Here is a 14,852-nt window from a genome sequence, read left to right on the forward strand (position 1 = left end):
TGAAGATGCTGTAACACAATCTCCCTTATCCTCTAGCCCTTCTCAAGATATTCGAGGATGATGCCTTGAGAGTGGCATCTTCAGCTTCTCAGCTAAGGTAATTTGTACACATAAAAGTTGCCCAACATCACCATTTGAGCATATATAAACTCTAACCAACGTTTTTCTACAAGATGAGCCACAATACTCTATTTTCCATTTGGAAGGTAGTAAACAAGGGACAATCTTTAACATAATGGTAGGTGTGAAGCCCAAGAAATTTGTGAAGGGGAGTGAGTCTCAGATGTTTGCATCTGTTGAAATCTTTTCATTGTTGATCGCCTCAAGTTCAGCTTCTGCTTCTCTGCCTTTTGCCTCACTAGGCATATTTTCTTCTGGGTCCTGGCTGAAGCCCTAAATTGTTTTCTCTCAAGCTCATTCTGCAATCATAGGAGAGGAATGATTAGTGGAAAAAAAGGGGAACAATGAAGACATGTATTTTGCTCAAGAGTCTACTTGTGTTGCTAATATGACATAAAGTGACCTAGCCCTTATCGAAATCATGTCATGGAAAGTTATAAGGTTAGTCTAGGGATGAAGAGAGAAGAGAAGGAAAGAGATGTGGTGGGTTCGAATGGGTTGCTAACAAAAACTAATAATATTAATATTTACCGATAAAAAAAACAGGTCAAATTAAACATATGAGGACATATTGTTAAACTCGGGTTCTTGCTGCCTATGATCATCATGTGAAACTTGCAACTTTATACCATTTACTAAGAGTTCAAGTTTGCATTATGTTTAACCTTCACAGCATTTGAGGGTTGATGTACACAGTCCAATGTAAAGTAACCGGTTTGATCTTGCAAAATTAGTGGAGGCTTGTGCTTTGTTCCTCTAACTTCTCAAAGGATATAACTTGTGTTCAATATACATATTTAAATACCATATAGAAGGAATAAGCTTACATGCTTGAATTGCTTGTGCTTTGTAGTTTGTTCCTTTATCTTCTCAAAGGTTATTATAACTTATATTCGATATACAAATTTAAATATCATTTAGATGGAATAAGCTTACATGCCTGAATTTTATCCATCTTGTCCATAGCTTTTCTTGTTTGCTGCAATTCCCAATCATTTATAGCGTTTTCCTTCCTTCTCAACCTATTAACAGATTAATTATCATAAAAAAAATTTGCCTTGTTAGTGTCTCAATCACAATCACAAACAAACAAACAAAAGTAAAGGATTGAGAGTTTTATGCTTTGTTATGACTCACTTGAGCATAAGTTCAACATGCTTGGCCTTCTTACGTGCATCTCTTTCATCTTCTTCCTGTTTCCTCCTTACGATATCATCCATCATTTTTGTGTGTTCATAGCCTTCACATTTTGGGGGTTTATATGTGCAGGCATGGCGGGTTTGGCCTTGGAAAAATGGACTCTCTTCTCTAACACAGGGTAATGTTATGTTGTGAAGTTCATGTTCTTGAGCTGCAAGGTAGGTGTTGCATATTGCTGAGAGTCTCGAGTCTTCTTCTTCTTGGCTTCCATTTTGCCCCGAATGAACAGATTCTGATCAAAACATCATCAGATTAGGCATTATGAGTAGTATTTAGAGAGTGTTTACAAAATTAATTTTGAAGTAATATAATTAATGCTCGACTTTTTAGTATTTAAAAGTAAGTTAGTTGTAAAACTTAGTATAATTTTTTTTATCTATAGTAAAATTTACTTAGTTAATTCAATTCCATCGATTTTAAAGGTAGAATCAAACATGCTATAGAAAGTACTTAAACTAAAATTATGTTAGTTGGTATTTCAACGTGATTCTATATTATATGAATAGAAAATCCAAACATGCAATACATGAGATGACATAACAAACCTGTAAGATGGATAGAGGATTTGCAGAACTTATTGGCATGTTCCAACCATTCATCAATATCTGAGAGGCAAGTCGACAAGTTATTGTTGTTGTTGTAGTCGTCAACTTTGGAAGTGGCGATGCCAAAACTCTGGAATTCCAAAAACCAAATAGGTTATATAGATTGGTGAGTCCATCATTTTTGTTTAACGATGATGACATAATGAACCAAACCATTCAAACATATTGAATCAAGAAAATTCGTGTCAATCAATGACATGAAAACATGGAACATTGGCAAACATTTTCAAGAATCCAGAAAAAGAAATAGCTAGAAAGAAACAAAAGGGCACCAAGAAAACGTATGAATGTGCAACATGTCATTGATAACAAAGTATATAAAGGACAAAAGTTGATTGTAGTAGAAAGATTCATTGGAAAAAGAAGCAAAAAAGAAGTTTTTCTTGAAGGAATGTTGATTAATTGTACGAACCTGGTCTCTTGGAGTGGAGAACTCAGTGGCATGGTGTGAATAATGGGAGTGGCTGCAAATGGTGGAGGGAGATTCTTGCAGAGCAGTCACGAGAGAACTCATGCTCCATGCAGAGTTTTTGAAGCTTCTTGCTAAACAAGAAGAACAAGAAGAAGAATCAGATTTGTTGGAGCAAAAAATGGACATGTTGGATTCCTTGTGTTGCGAGTTGCGACGTGTGTGTGCTTGCTTTGTTTACAACATTGCCAATTCAAAATAGTCTTCTATAGACGAGTTTAGTTCCCATGACTTCAAATTTTTAGGAAACAGAGGGTACATGGACGTGGTTACTTATTTATTGTTTAAATATGTTTTTTTTATATATATTTTTTTCAGTTTATTACTTAAATAATATTTTGTTTTATTTTACTATTTAATATTTTTAAATTTTTACGTTCGTTAGTTTAAATTTTTTAAGTGATGATGTAAAATTCTGTTAATTTATTAAACCATCACTTAATTAATGATGTGACATTATGTTAGTTTGATATGTCATTTTTTAACGGATTAAAACAAATAACTGATGTTAAAAGATAAAATTTAGAAATGTCATATACTAAAATAAAAAAATAAAAAAATCTTAGGTAATAAATTGAAAAAGGGATATATGAATGGAAAATATATTTAAATATTTATTTATTATTTTGTAAATGAATAAAATAAGATGGTGATTGGAGCCATAGTTATTATAATTCTTAGGAAAATGTTAAGTATATTGTCTATATCAATATGGGAAAAGTGACTTGTACTTACACTTAGTATCATAAGAACAAATTTGTAGTTAGTTTTATGTATAAATATGATATAATGAATAATTTTATTTTATATTATCAACTTAAAAGTTTTTTTAACATGATTTTTGATTCATTGACACTTTAAATTTTTTTTACAATCAATCCATAAATTTTAAACTATTAATGTAGTTAATTTAACATGAAAGTATGAAACAGAATAATAGCTTTAATAGATGGTTTAGAGAATAGTTATCAGATAAAATGATATAAAAAAAATTCGAGAGTAAAGAAAGGTATTCCTACTTCCTTTATTATATATAGTTATTATAGATTACAATAAAAAATATAAAGTTATTGAAAACTATAAATCATGTTTAAAGTTTTATTAAATAAGATATGCAATTAACTAAATTTTATAATTTTTAACAAAATTCAATCAATAATAAATAAAATATATTTTAAAATTGTGTTAAAAAGTGTGCCTCAACATTTTCTTATCACAAAATAAGAAGTTATATAATTTTATTGTGAACATTTTTATTAAAAACTAATAGTATTTTTATTGTTAACAAAATATTATCCTAATTAAACGATAATAATTATAATGCATTGTATTGTATCAATTACAGAAGAAGAACGTATACAATAATAACTACATGACATACAAGAATTTTGACCTTCAAAATTCAAAGGATAAATATCCATTTTAATGTGTTAGTATGAGGCGAGAATAAATTAATCCTAAAAATATTAAAAAAATTAAATTTAATTCTTAGATGTAAAAAAAAATGAGAAATTAATCTTATGCATAATTTAATAATAAATTTATTCATAAATTTTATAATTTAATGTCAAATTGATCATTAAAAATATAACTTATTATTAAATTGATCATTATAATTTAATCAGCAAAATGATATCATAAATTTAAGTATAATGATTGAATCAATTTGTGGCATTTTATACATGTTAACTAAATTTTAAATTTTTTATCAGCACTGAAGGAGTAAAATGGATATTTATGCAAAATCAAAAGGTCCAGTTGTTAAAAGAGAACAATGACATACAGGAGAGAGAATGCTTTTTCTTCAATCTAAAAACTAAACTACTGCATTTAGCCTTATAATATATATAAAACAGAAAACAAATAATTGGTCCACATTGTACATGGCCTATAAATGTGGGTGACTAATTGATAAAAAGAAACTAACTCCTATTTACACATCCCTATATAACAGAATAATAAACCAAATAAAAACCAGAAACAGTAAAAGCAATTGACTACAACATTATTTTCCCTCCCTTGAACTATATGCAAAAAGAAAACAAACATTTAGTTTACCACTGACGCATTAACCATTCCTAGCATACTCCGTAATTTCAAGAATTGTTCTAACTTGAAAGGCTTTGTCATTATGTCTGCAACCTGTTCTTGAGAATTACAGTAGCTCAACTCCACAACTTTGTCTCTGGTCAAATCTCTAAGAAAATGAAACCTTATATTGCTTTTGTCGTGAAAATCAAAATTCTTTGATAGTTGTATAGTAGAATTGTTGTCACACTGAATCAAAGTACTCTTTTCCTCCTTATGACCAAGTTTCTCTAAAACCTTTCTTAGCCAAACACACTGACAAGCACAAAACACAGCAGCTATGTACTCAATCTCAATATTAGACAATGTCACTACAGACTATTTCTTAGAAGACCATGGAACTGCTCCAGAACCAAGTAAGAATGCAAAGCCGAAAGTGCTCCTGGGATCATCCAAATCACCAGCAAAATCACTGTCAGTGTAAGCCACAAGATTTGTGCAACCACCTTTTTTGTAGAAAATTTCAAGCTCAGTTGTATCTTTCAAATACCTTAATATTCTTTTTGCTGCAAGCCTATGAGATTCAGTTGGACAAGACATGAATCTACAAATAAGACTCACTCCATACATCAAATCAGGTCAAGTTGCAGTCAAGTACATTAGACTGCCAACTACCTGTTTGAACAAAGTTTCATCAACTTTGGTTCCAGCTTCATCCTTTGACGATTTCGTGCCTGCAACAATAGGATTGTTTACTGAATTGCTTTTATCCATTCCAAACCTTCCTAAAATTTCATGAGCACACTTTCTCTGACACACAAAAATCCCATCTAAACTTTGTACTACTTCAATCCCAAGAAAGTATCTCATCATCCCCAAATCAGTCATGTCAAATTCCAACATCATGGAATTCTTAAAATCATCATATGTCATACCCTAATTTCATGCGCGGACAATTGTTTGTCGACGTGCGGATTTTTGTTGGTCACGTTGAGTTGCTTAAAGCCAATTGTCGTGCGATCTGTAAGATTTTGCAATGTTTCTGAAGGAAATAAGCCAAAAACTCAAAATGGGGGTGAACTGATCAATTTAGGGGGTGTTCTTTAGCCTTGGGCCCATCTAGGCCCATAAGGAAGCTTCAACATGAAGCAACCAGCTCGCCTGGGCAAGCATGTTACTTCTGACTTAAGCCACCTGCTTGCCTGGGCGAGTTGAGCTTGCCCGGGCGACAAGCTCCTCCTTTATTTTGGCTATAAAAAGGCGTGGAAGGCTAAGGGGAAGGGGTTCAACACCTTTGGAAATCATATTTCACTTAAAATTAGTGAGGAGAAGAAGAAAGAAGGAGAAAATCAAGGCCAAGACGCTTCCGTAACGCTTCTGTGATGTTTTCGTGATCGATTCCGTGAACGTTCTTCGCTGGTCTTCATCTGTTCTTCGATCTTCGATCGATTAGTTTTCAATTTCGAAGCTTTGAATTCATTCTATGCACCTTTAGGGGTCCATTCTTGCTTTGTATGTCTTCATCTTCATTATTCTACTTTCGGTATTCTTTTTCTTTGTTTTAAGCAAGTTTCGACCGATCGTTTAAGTCGTAAGCTCACTTAATCAATGTTAAAATGAATTTGACTGATCATTCATGTTGTAACCTCAGTTAATAAAAAAATAAATAAGTTTCAACCGGTCATTTACCTCGAAAGTTCTCTTTAAATAAGTTGAGAAATAATCAAGTGAAACTAAGGCTAAAATCAACTCACAAATCAAGCTTTTTCCCGCAAAAAGGTAATTTGAAACCGTTTCAAGGTCCAACGCCTTAACAGTCCTTTTTACTTTTATCGGTTAAAGTGAACCATTTAAAAGTCTAAAATCAACACCTCGCATAACTTCTCTTGCTTTTTAAAAGAACTACATAGGTCTGAGTTCCTCATCGCAATTGAGAATACGTAGGAGAAAAAACATCACTTTTGTCGACCCCAAAAGATAAAAAACATAAAAATGGGAAAATAAAATAAGTTAAAAGTCATGATTTCGCACATTTGATTAAAGGTTGTCGTCTCTTGTGACGGACGTGTGAGGTGCTAATACCTTCCCCGTGCGTAAAAACAACTCCCGAACTTTTTATTCTTAAAGTTCGTAGACCCGCTTTTTGGTTTTTCTTACGTTTTCCTCAAATAAACGTTGGTGGCGACTCTGTGCATTTTCCTTCCTTGGAAGACGCACCCGTGAGTCTCGCATCGCCCTCCTGCCAAATGGTAGGTTGCGGCATCATACATACTTTTATCATTTCCAGTATATATTAAATCATCAACATAAATACTTACTATTGAAATTTTACCTACTTCCTTCGACTTTGTACGTGAACAGTGTGTGTTCACATAAACACCTTTCGTAGCCTTCTCGAACAAAGTAAGCCTTTATCTTGCTATACCACGCCCTTGGTGCTTGCTTCAAGCCATACAATGTTTTTCTTAGCTTGTAAACTTTTCCTTCTTCACCTTTCTTCTCATATCCCAATGGTTGTTGCACAAAGATTTCTTCATTGAGTTCACCATGAAGAAATGCACTCTTTACATCTAGCTGAAAAACATCCCAATTGTTTTGTGCTGCCAAAGAAAATATTAATCAAATGGTGTCAAGTCTGGCAACTGGAGCAAAAACTTCAGTATAATCAACTCCATACTGATGTGCATACCCCTTCGCCACTAGCCTTGCTTTGTACTTGTCTACCTCTCTATTCTCATTAAGTTTGGTCTTGAAAACCCACTTAACTCCAATTGGCTTCACCCCTTTTTGTAGAATAGTTAGCTCCCAAGTCTTGTTCTTTTCTATTGATTCAATCTCTGCCATCATTGCATCCCTCCACTTCTTACTCTTGACAGCTTGTTTAAATGTAAGTGGGTCACCTTCAGTGAGCATTATCCTAGCATTCAGACCATCTTCATCTGACAAACCTTCATTTGTTACATAGTCTATTGCCAAGACGGTGGTCCGCTTACCCTCCCTTCATTCAGAATTGGTGAATCATCTTTAGTTGATTCACTAAAAAAAGAACTAGTTTCACTTGAGTTTCTTGTATCAACATCACTGCCTTCTTCTTCAATGTTGTCTTCTTCTTCATTGTTTTCTATTCCCTTTTCCATGTTATTCTCATCATCATCATCGTTCCACTTTAAAACATCTGATCTGCATTCTTCATTGCCTTTGCCCCAATTCCAGTATTCATCTTCTTGAAAAATCACATCCTTGCTAATGATGATTTTCTTGGAAATTGGATCATATAATCTGTATGCCATTGATTCATCACTTACTCCCAAGAAAACACACTCCTTGCTTTTGTCATCGAATTTTCTTCTCTTCTGGTCTAGGACATGTGCATGATCTACACACCCCAAAACTCGAAAGTAACCAACCATTGGCTTCACATCGCTCCATGCCTCTTCTAGGGTTTTGTTCTACACAAGCACAGTAGGACATCTATTGAGGATATGCACACTCCATTTTACAGCTTCGGGCCAAAACATTTTAGGAACATGCTTCTCAGCTAACATAGAACGCACCATGTTCATTATCGTTCTATTTTTCCTCTTTGCAACTCCGTTTTGTTTAAGAGTATAGGCTACAGTCAATTGTCTACTAATGCCTTGATCTTTGCAAAATTCTACAAACTCATTTAAGGTAAATTCACCACCTCTATCTGTCCTCAAAGAAGCAATATATGCATCAATCTCTTTTTCAACATGAGCTTTAAAATTTCTAAACATGGAAAAAGCTTCTGATTTTTCATGTAAGAAATAAATCCAAGTTTTATGAGTGAAATCATCAATAAAACTTAGGATGTACCTTTTGTTGTTGTTTGATTATGGTTTAATAGGCCTGCATATGTCTGCATGCACAAGTTGTAGCTTATTTGATGCTCTCCATAAACTCTTCTTTGGCATAGAGTCTCTGTGTTGCTTGCCAATTAATCATTCTATGCATATCTTCTTCGGAATCTTGACCAAAGGCAGCCCATTTACCATCTTCTTATCAAAAAGTGTCCTCAATCCATTGTAGCCTAAGTGACCAAACCGACAATGCCAAAGATGAGATTCATTTTCTGATACAATTTGGAAACATGAAAAAGATTTTGGTATCATGGTAGCCAACAAAGAAAACATTCTATTTCCACTCATATATGTCTGCATAATTAATCCTTTCTCAGGGTGATATACCCTACACTTCCCATGTTGAATCAAAATAGTCAAGCCTTTTTCTTGAAGTTGCCCTATGCTCAATAGATTATTCTTAAGTTCAAGAACATAATAGACACCTGCAATTTCCTAAGTAAATCCATTCACTTGCATATGAATGATACCTTTTCCCACAACAGCCATTCTAGTGTTATTGCCAAGTTTTACAGTTTGGCTAAAGCTTTCATCCAATTCTGAGAACCATTCCTTATTTCCAATCATATGATTGTTGCAACCGAAGTCAAGGAACCACACTTTTTCCATCTTGGCTTGCTCCAGTTCAACAAAAGACATTAATAACAATTCTTCATCATTTTCCTTTTCTAATTCAACATGATTGGCATTTTTCTCCCAATCAGGACACTCATATTGATAGTGTCCTAACTTGTGACATTAGAAACATTCAATAACAACTTTATTGAAGGATTGTCTTCCCCTTCCTCTGCCTCGACCTCCTCTGGATGAATCGTTACCTCTACCTCTACCTGCTTTGTCTTCGTGGGAGATCTTCATAACTTTCTCATCCTCTATTCATGAACAAGAAGACTACTTTGCAACTCATCAATAGTCATCATGTTTAAGTTGTTGGATTCTTCAACCGAGCATACCACATAATCAAATTTTGAGACCATTGATCTCAAAATCTTTGTAGTAATGACTGTTTCACTCATACTTTCACCATGAGCCTTCATTTTGTTGGCTATGGCTAGAGTATGAGAAAAATATGCATTCACTGTCTTTTTTTCCTTCATTTGAAGAATCTCAAAATCTTTACGTAAAGCTAGTAGTTAAGCCCTTTTGACACTGGTTGAACCTTGAAATTTTTGCTTCATTGAATCCCATATATTTATTTTCATGTCCCTCTTAAGGATTGTTTCAAGGACTTCACAATCTATTGCTTGGAAAAGATAATTCTTTACCTTTAAGTCCTTCAACTTTTGCTCCTCGATCAATTTGCTTTGTGCCTCCATAGGCTCTATTCCATCTGCCACCACCAATATCCTATTTTCAATGAGATCCCAATATTCTTTGGAGCGGAGAAAATTCTCCATCAACATTGCCTAATGATCATAATGACCACCAAACCTTGGAATTGCAGGTTGCACAAAACTGCTACTACCACCTTCTGTCATTCTTCTCAACTCCTTCTACTTAAGAGAAAATTTGCAGTTTCTTTTTTCACTCACACTCATTGTTTTTCTCACATGCACTCAATATTAGACCCCTAGAATGGAGCTTTGATACTAATTGTTAAAAGAGAATAATGACATACAAGTTTTGAAAGAGAATGTTCTTTCTTCAATCTAAAAATTAAACTAAATAAAAATCAGAAACAGTAAAAGCAATTGACTACAACACCAGTGTTTCAGGGTTTGGTTGTGTTATTTCCACTCTATTCATTTTCACCTGATTCAAAGCTTTAGTATGTTGTGTTTGGTGTAATGAATTTGAGGTTTGAATCAGTGTGGCGTTTAAACCCTAAATTGAGTCACCATTGTTTCTTCTCCCGTCGTAGCAATCTTAACTCTCCTTTCGCACCTCCTCGCATTTTCTCTCTTCATCCCACCACCACTTCCTTTCTCGCATTCGCAGCTTCGAATAAAGTAGAAGGAGGAATCGAACTTGAAAACAACAATGATAACCGCACCGGAGCCGAAGAAGAATCATGAAAGCAAGCTCTGGGCACGTTTCGAGAACAAGCCTCGAAGATTCGAGAAGCTTCTCAAGAAGCGCTGAGAGTGGTGTTGAAGAATGCCACAGAAGAGTTGAGGTGGCGGCCAAGGAAATCGGCGATGAAGGCAAACAATATCTCACAGTAATTGTCGAGAATTCGCCTGAGGTCAAGGAAGTCGTTCAAACATTCGTCTCTCCCAATCGCGAACTCAAGCGAGATTTCTCAATTTCGTGATTTCTACGTTGGTGAACCTTACGGTATGTAATATCTAGGGGTGGGTAAGCGGGTCGGCCCACCCCGCGTAATGCCCGCCCGCATAAGCCCGCATTGGCAGCGGACCAGGCCAATCCGCCCCCGCTTCTTACACGGACCAAATAAATTGGTCCGCCCCTGCCCCGCGGACCCCACGAGTCAAACAGTCTGGTCTGCGGGTCTAGCTTTAAAAGAATTTCAATTTTAATAAAAATACAATATAATCAAATTAAGTTCAATACAAATGTAAATAAAATCTCCATAATTAGTCAATTACATCAATAAAATAAATAAATCATACAAAAACTCAATTCATCATGTTTATAACTTGCAGATCAAGAGTTTCGTGGTTCATTCCCTTATCCCATGATGTTATCATATAATAATAGACAAGTGAAGTGTGATGGGTGTAGTAAGTTTGTGAAAACAAAAGTATCTCTGCGACAGAATTGAGAAAATAGACATAGAATTTAAGAGTTTAACAACAATGAATCAACCCCAACAAAAATAGGATAAAAACAAATTCTAGAGAAAGAAGATATGTACTTTGCGTGGTGGCGCGGTGGTGGGCCGAGGCTGTGCCGCTGTGGTGTGTCGCGTGACTGCGCGAGTGTTAGTCGCGCTTTGTCTTCTTTGTAAGGGAAAGAGTCGTATGACATGCGAGTGTGCGTGACTACGTGGTGGAGAAAAACTGTGAGAAGAAAAAGTATTCTTAGTATGCTACAATGATAACTACTAAATATGATATGAGCTATTTTTTATAATAAAAATATATTGAAATATATTTAAAAATATTTATTTAACAATTATTTTTTGCTTAAATGATAAGAATTGATATTTTTATTATTTATGACTTGGAGAGATATGAAAATGATAGATTAAAAGAGAAAAAGATCGAAAAAATATCAAAAAGGAAGATTTTTTTATCACTTATCTTTTTTATAATAAAAATATATTGAAATATCTTTAAAAATATATATTTAACAATTATTTTTGGCTTAAATGATAAGAATTGATATTTTTATTATTTATGACTTGCAGATATGAAAAAGATAGATTAAAAGATCAAAAAAATATCAAAAAGGAAGATTTTTATTATTTATCACTTATCTTTTTTTTATATTAATCTTTTATTTTTCTTATCTTATCTTTTTTATCTTTATCATCTTTTAATTTAAATCTTTTATTTTTATCTAATATATATTTCTTTATCTATTATTTTAAAAGAAAAGTTTAAAGTAAAAAAAGAGAAAATCAAATATAATATAATTGGGTCAGGGTTACACAAATCAAACCTAATACGGACTGCGGGCAACCCGCGGACCAAACCCGCATAGTCCGCGGGTTAAGCAGGGCGGACCCAAAAATATGACATAACCATGGACTGTTTAAAAAAATTGGTCCGTAACCCGCGCGGATCGCAGGTCCCGCAAAGCCAGTCCATGGACTTGGGCCCGTTTACCCACTCCTAGTAATATCAACATCCATTTCAGTCAAATCAAATATCTTCCGTGGATGAGAAGAAAATAAAATGAAGTAGGTCAGTTTGAAAGGAGTTATTTACTTTTTTTCAAAATTTTTTTACCTATAAACAACTAAATCCATTTCTGAGACGTAGATAAATTGGTTTTTACAAGAAAATTTTCAAATTTAGTCCCTAAATACATAAAATTCTAATAAATTAGTTCTACGTATAATTTAATAACAATTTGATTTTTAAACTTTACATCTCATCATCAAATTAATCCTTAAAAAATATAATTTATTATTAAATTAATTTTTAAACATTACAAATTACAAATTGATGATAAAATGATCTCTATATTTAATGAGAGGATTAATTTATAACATTTTTTACACTTTTATATACTAAATTTATATTTTATTGTTTAGTTATCCATTTGTCATTGTATCACACATTTTTTTGAATGAATTAGCTATTTACTCATATAAATAAGTACTTGTGCAAATGTTTAGGAAAATTTATGAAAATAGTTTCAGTATACACATTACAAATTACTACTAATATGATTTTTAAAATAATTATGATAAAAGTCAACAAATCTATCATATTATAAAATATAAAACTTACACTCTCTCATATTCTTTATAACATCTCTAAAAAAAATTGTAGCTTATTTTAGTAAATTTTCTAGTACATATTACAACTTACAACTGATAATAATTTAACTCAATTTTTTCTTGAATTATAGAGACAACCTACGTATAAGTGTTTAATTAAGGTGTTTAGTTCTTAATCTTCAATTACAGCACTTCAATTTTTAATACAATTTGTGTCATCTAGCTTCTATATAGTGTGTAAAAGAAGAATTTAAATTGTAGAAGTTCAATAAAAATAAAATAAAATCCTTTGAGAAATTTATCCAACCAGGTCATATCATGGCCATAGCAATGCATTGCCTAGTTTAATTAATGTTTCTTTGCAATTGCAGGTTTAGTGCTTTCTGTCGGGGGATTCGTTTCCTTCGTGGTGACGGGAAGCATTGCAGCGCTAAGGTTTGGGATAGTGTTAGTTGGTGTCCATTTGGCTCTAAGCGTTTCAAGCCTCAGGGCAAACAAAAAAGGACACACAACCTTCTTCTTTAATGCTCAAAGGCCAAACCGGTAACAATGCGGCCTTACGATTATTGGTTTAATATGTAAAACAAATTCAGCCTATTTTTGGAAATTTGATGATTTTGTGTGTTTGTTGGACTTGCAGCAATAGCAACTATATTGTTTTTGCCGGAGATAAAGATTGCTACCTGCAGAGGTTAGATCATTTTATTTAAGTTTAAATATCTTTTTAGTTTTTATAATAATTTTTTTTTGCTTTTTTGTCCTTCCAAAATTATTTAAGTTTAAATACCTTTTTAGTTCTTTAGATATTGTTTTTAACCGAAAAAATGTTATTTAAAATACTATAAAAATAAAAAATAAAATAAACATAATTTGTCAAGATTAAAAAAACAATTTTACATGGATAAAAATAAAAAAAAACATTAAATTACAATAACTAAAAAATATTTAAGTCTTTTATTTATTATTGGATTTGTACTTTGTATTAAAATTTATCAAGTTTAACATTTCTAATGGTTTTCTGTTATTGTCTTCCTTTCCTCAGGGGTCACCACTTGTAACTTACTTCACTTCGTTGATCAGGTTCTTGAAAACTTACTCTTGTTAACATGAATGGTTTTATATAACAACGTTTTTTGGGGAATGGCTTGGTTATGAGGTAAAACATGCTATGAGCCTATGATGTTCTACAGGCACAGATTGTTGAAAATTACATTTTGGTCCGAAGCTTAAAAGTTGAGACAGTTCTTGCAAAAAAACAAATTCAAAACTTGGCCAATTTATGTTTGTGTTTGACCTTTGGAATTCTAATTAAATTGGAATGTGATTCATCCCATTCCTGTTCTCATATCCAATGCTATATGATTTTTACATTACTTAAAGAGTGAAATTAGGAATTTGGCTTTCAGTTTAATAACTTGCTATTAATTCAGCTTTTCATGTGCTCTTTAAACAAAATATCCTAAACTAAGATTTTGATACGTAGCGTGAAGAAGGAAATGTTATGCTAGGTGATTTGAATTTCATATCCTTAGGTTTACTTCCATTTCTCAATGTTTTCTAAAATTGGGAATATAAGAAAGTTAGGCATATTCTTCGTCTGGGATTTTATTTTCTTCTCTTGTCATTTATCAAAACTTGTTGAAAAGTTTATCCAAAAGGGCTCTTACTTTTTTATGTTTATTTGTTTCCTTCACGTAATTGTTTAAGGGCTTGATGACATTAATGTATGGTTTCATGCATGGAAGAATTTAACTTGGAAATCTAAATCTAATTCCATATTTATGTATTATTGTGATTTTTCAGGATACTAATAGATATCTCATTATGGTGTCTTGGGAGAGAAACCCGTGAGATGAATTAAATGCTTAAATATGTCCATGCTGTTTTTATTCCTCCAAATTTAAATTTGTTACTTTCAGTTATTGAATTTTGCAAATTGCTTCTTTAAGTCCCTTTCTATAGTGTGTGCCAAACAACTCGCAAACTGTGACAGTTTTTTACCGTCAAAATTTGAATTTGTATCTTAAAATTTAAAGTATTTTTTGTGATTTAAAACTGCTACAAATTGTGAAAAAAACCTCAACCCCCCCCCCCCCCCCCCTCTGAGGTTGATCAGATGAAACAATTGTTGTCATGACAGGCATCACAACCTTTTTTATTGAGATTCCGCCACCGATGCTGGTTTCGGTGTCGAA

General features: G+C 33.0%; 1 pseudogene; it reads left to right on the plus strand.

Annotated features, from left to right (window-relative positions):
* Window positions 1–10,090: 10,090 nt before the first annotated feature.
* On the plus strand, window positions 10,091–13,887 carry LOC113001217 (protein FATTY ACID EXPORT 3, chloroplastic-like; annotated as a pseudogene).
* The last annotated feature ends 965 nt before the right edge of the window (window positions 13,888–14,852 follow it).

This window comes from Glycine max, chromosome 3 (assembly GCF_000004515.6).
Source record: "Glycine max cultivar Williams 82 chromosome 3, Glycine_max_v4.0, whole genome shotgun sequence".
Lineage (NCBI taxonomy): Eukaryota > Viridiplantae > Streptophyta > Magnoliopsida > Fabales > Fabaceae > Glycine > Glycine max.